At 33.1% G+C, this 4,803-nt stretch overlaps 1 protein-coding gene and 1 long non-coding RNA gene across 6 annotated transcripts in view; both read left to right on the top strand.

Annotated features, from left to right (window-relative positions):
* LOC117179772 overlaps positions 1 to 3,706 on the top strand; it is an 11,661-nt gene extending 7,955 nt beyond the window's left edge. The window contains exons 2-3 of the long non-coding RNA XR_004467955.1: positions 1,978 to 2,257; positions 3,240 to 3,706. This is a non-coding gene — a long non-coding RNA (uncharacterized LOC117179772). The remainder of the gene's footprint in view (positions 1 to 1,977; positions 2,258 to 3,239) is intronic.
* LOC117179771 (NSFL1 cofactor p47-like) overlaps positions 1 to 4,803 on the top strand; it is a 201,987-nt gene that overhangs the window by 31,359 nt on the left and 165,825 nt on the right. The gene's annotated exons all lie outside the window — the stretch shown is intronic.

Here is a 4,803-nt window from a genome sequence, read left to right as displayed (position 1 = left end):
GCGTGTCAACAATATGCTAGAACACTTGCGGGAAAATTGCAGAAGGCGGTTGTCCTTGGGTCACTCCGTGTTCTTAGGGTGCACGAGGCTTTTGCTGGATCGCCGTATTGATTTCTTTACAGACTGTAACCACCTATCTCACGGTTGTGAGACGTGGTTGTGGCTGAAATTTTACCGCGATTTCGCTGGAAGCGGGTGTAATTTTTCAGATTAGCACCCGCTGCCGGCGAAATCCTGCGGTTGTCCTTATGAAATTTTATATATATATATATATATATATTCGAAATATTTATTTTTCCCTTCAAATTATACTTTACTTCATTTTTTCTTTTTTCACTAAAAAATCTTTTTTTGTTAGAAAATTCAACAATTTTCTGGAAAATTAATATTTTTGCTGTTTCTTTTGCTTCTACTACATAATTAGAGGCGAAGTCACTTTTAGAATCATTTTTATCTTCACCGTCATTGTCATCTGCATTATTTTTTTCTTCTTCGTCACCATCATTAACATCATCTTTACTGGTAGCTGTCACAGATGAAGAACTGGCCTTTTCACCAAATTCTTCTTCTACTACCTTCTGCTTCTTAATATATGGTTTTATTTTATGTTTGCCATTCTGAGGAATGCGTACCACTTTCTCCAATGGTGTGTATCGCCGTTGACATTTTTCTTGAGTTTCTGGATCCTATCACGTTTATTATTATAACGCAAAATCGTTTCATTATCTTATTTGAGTAATTTTTTCATTAAAAAATTCAGACAGTGACTTATTTAAAGCTTTTCTAAAATGTTCAATGTTCTTCCTCTTCTCCTCTTCCACCTCTAACTTCCTTCTCCTTGTCTTTCACCTCCTTTTCCTATTTTCATATATAAGCTCTGATTTCATCTCTGAGCAATCAATCAAGTTACAACTGTACCAAAAAACTGACTTTCGCATTTACCAATTTTCTCAAAACTTATTCACGACTTGATAATTTTAGAAGACATCAGAAATACTCGTGCAGCACATTCCTTAGAATGGCAAATATCAAATAACACCATACATTAAGAAGCAGAAGGTAGTACAAGAAGAATTTGGTGAAGAGGCCAGTTCTTCATCCGTCGTAGGATGCAAATATAATTTGCCTACTTTTCATGATAAAATTAAACACGATTTTTGAAGTTTTAAGCGATATTTAAGGCTTTTTTAATACTTCAAAACTTCTGATATTCCTAAGTATCTTTTTAACTGAAAGGATAATCTTGTTATCATTGAATCCAAGATCTTGATAATTTGGTTGTACTACATTATACTCATTTACCCTTCTTCTTCTTCTTCTTCTTCTCCACCTTCTCCTCTTCCTCATAATTCTCTTCTTCCTCTTTCTCTATTCTTTTGTTAGTGGTTAGTTCTTAATTCTGTTAGTGGTGCACTTTATCATATTCTTTTTTAACCAAAGACCTCTAGTTAATCAAACTAAATTTTTGTTTACCAAGTTAACATAGTTGAGTCAAAAGTATGTTTACGATTATGTTAGTCTGAAATCCTTATCTGTTTAACTGGATTTACCTAACTATAATTAAGGGCCGATTCCACCAACTGCGATGAAATCCACGATTAGCCAATCATGATTATTTTTTAATCAGCGTTTCAATCATGATTAACTTGTCGCGCGTTCCATGTGTAACGGTGATTTTGATTGGCTGATTTCAAACTTGTATTCGCGCGAAAAATATACCTCGATTTCACACGAACGATGTGGGGCGACGTGTTTTTGTTTGTTCGCATCGTTTTTAAATAAATGAACAAGAGTTTATCATCGGGTGAAATATAATATAGGTTGTGTGAGTATATTGAGAAAAAGTATATTTTGTGAATATGGCAGAAAAGTTAGCTGACTTAAGTATTAAATATGTGTAGATATTTACGTATATGTGTAAATTTTAGTCGATTTTTCGAACTTATTCCTTTTTAACCACAAGATTGACATTTGTAGGATAGAAAACGAAAAAGTGGGGCAAATTTTACGAACCCAGAGAAGCAGATGTTTACAGTAATCGTTCAAATATAAAAGAATATTATGGAAAATAAAAGAAGAGATGCTGTTACCACCAAAGAAGAAGCTCAAGCCTTGGAGAAAATTTCCCAAGATTTCAACGCGAAGGGAATTTCTCCGGAACATCGTCTCAATGACAAATTGAAAGTTTTGTAGGTTAATCTCAAACGAAATGCCTGAAATCATTTCAGTAATTTACGTCAAGAAACTTTTAAACCCGGTAAAGTAAAATTGTAACATTATTTATTTGCTAGTATATTACTCATTAATAATTGTGCTATTTTCGACAGGCGGTGGAATCATATATAATTTTTTTCAATCATTACTTTTCCAAAATAATAATTAATTGTATGTGTTCTATTTTATTTTATTTTTTTAGCTATCGAAAAATAATTACTTGAGAAAATAAAAAATTTGTAAACAAATAAATATCTGTTAAACATTAAAAGAAATGTATCAAAATTATGTAATTATACAACAAAAAGTACCATAGGACACGAATTTCAAAGAAGTGGACATCTCTGGTTTAATTTTTAGAAATGTTAAAAATAGACAATAAATTATTGTTGAAATAGTTACATAATGTTTTTAGACAAATTTACTACTCCAAAAAATGACAAAATATTGCATTTCTATCAGAAAATATGATGATTTTTTACATTTGTTAGGAATAAATAATTGTTTAAATAATTTACATTTTTTAAGGAATTAGAAATTGTTTTAAAAGTAATGATAAATATTCAAATTGTCCATTAATAATTATTTGAATGAAAAAGATGACGGAAATTGGTAAAAGGTAAAAATGTAGTTATTTGATTTTTGGGTCATATTTGGGGCGCTGCAGGGAGGGCAAGGGTGGGTTGGAAATAAAATTTATTAGTAAGGTTTTATTTCGTAGACACTACTCTTCAATCACTAAAAAGTTTGAGATGTTTGGAAGAAGCCCTGGAACATGAGTTCAATTTTTCGAAAATTCGAAATATCCCCATGTTAATTAAATAGAATTTTGAAGTGCCCGGTGGCATGTGTTAATATTCGAATTTCAAAAAAAAACTAAATATTACGGATTTTCTTTCTCCGAAAATGGAAACTTTTTGGAGGGTGTCTTGCCTTCTAGCGTGAAAAATGGTTTCAATGCATTTTTGGACCACCCTGATATAATATTGTATAAGCATTTTCATAATCATATGAATTTCTTTCAGTCACTGAACATCCTCGATCAGGAGGTGTAGTACCACTGGAATCCAGCAATTCTGAGGACGAAGAAAAGTCCTGCGTTGCAGATTCGTACTATTACAAATATTCAAGGAGAACTTCTTCAGATTCCAGCAACATACAGGGGCAAGCATTAGCAGATACTGCTGCACAAAGGGAGCAGGTTCGTTTGGACGAGAAAACGCTCTGAGGAGGGCGAGCCCCTAATTCAAGCAAAATTAGAATACGTCGACGTAATAAAAAGAGAAGCTGAGGAAAAAGCTAAACTGCAGAAGGAGTTTTTTATAAATAATCTAATTGAGCAGGACTTAAAAATTGCAATTTTGCGTAAACAGGTAGAAAAGAATTGATTTATAGCTGAGTCGGTCGGCTGGCTCTGTACGGCCTCTACGCCAAAAATGTTGTGAATACTGTATTAAATAATTATATTGAAATTAAAGAGATCCTAAAAATATTCTATTTATTATTATTATTCTAAAATTTCTAGGTAATAAATAAATTTAAACAAAATTCTTTTCGTACTTTAGAATTTTAGTGAGATTTAAAAAATTATTTCTTAAAACTAAATTCAAAATTTTAATAAAATTTATGTGAATTTAAGAATTAAATAAAGTGTAGTTCTTCTTTATTCATAATGTGTTCCCTAAGTGTTTACATGACTTCCATTTCTTACAATCTTCCCGCTTATATCTATATTTTTGTGCAATATTATCCTTTCTATATATACAATTATTTACAAATATTTACATAGAGTCTTATATCTAGTTCCTTATCTCTATTTCTTGCGATAGCGCAATTTAGGACTTACGAGCAAACGAGTGAGCGAGCGAACGAAAGCGAGAGAGTATGAAAACGCAAATGCATCTTAGTCTACTTAACTTTTACCTTACCATTATTTACTCCTTTATCCATTCTTCTCCTAATCCATCCTCCTCTAGAATTTTAACCACATTCTCTTGCCAGCTTCCTTTATCTGCCATTCATCTGCTACATCCTTCCCATACATGCTCCCATTTTTCCGCCTCCTATTCACATATTCTACACTTTCTGTTCTCTTCTTTTTCCCAATACGTCCCCTCCCTTACCTCTTTTCCCAATCTAAATCTTGCTATTTTGGCCAACCTTCTGCCTCTATCCCTTTTCTGAATTCTTTGGCACACCTTCCTTTTTTATCATCTTATACCATTTATTGTATTTTGATTCCTCAATCATCCCACATCTTTCTATTGATTGTCTTTCCCTCTCCCTTTTTTCCAATTCTTTATAGTTTACTCCAGTCCCGTCTTCTATCTCTCTATCATTAAAGAACTCCCTCCTTTCTTCTTCCCATCTCGTTAATCCGATCGTCCTTCCTCTCCTCTCTTCTACCTCCATCAAACACTTTCTCGTCAACTTCCCTCCCTTCCCCTCCCTCAGCTTTGTCTCAAATTTCCATGCCCTCTTACCCACTCTAATACGTAATGTATCCCTTTGCGCTTCTTCTCTCACCATATATCCTGGCGTCCTCCAGTTTGCCCCTAGTGTCCACCTTATATACCTTTCTTGTAAACT

This window comes from Belonocnema kinseyi, chromosome 9 (assembly GCF_010883055.1).
Source record: "Belonocnema kinseyi isolate 2016_QV_RU_SX_M_011 chromosome 9, B_treatae_v1, whole genome shotgun sequence".
Taxonomy (NCBI): domain Eukaryota; kingdom Metazoa; phylum Arthropoda; class Insecta; order Hymenoptera; family Cynipidae; genus Belonocnema; species Belonocnema kinseyi.
The sequence above is the reverse complement of the archived record's forward strand: the minus strand, read 5'-3'. Positions and strand labels throughout refer to the sequence as shown.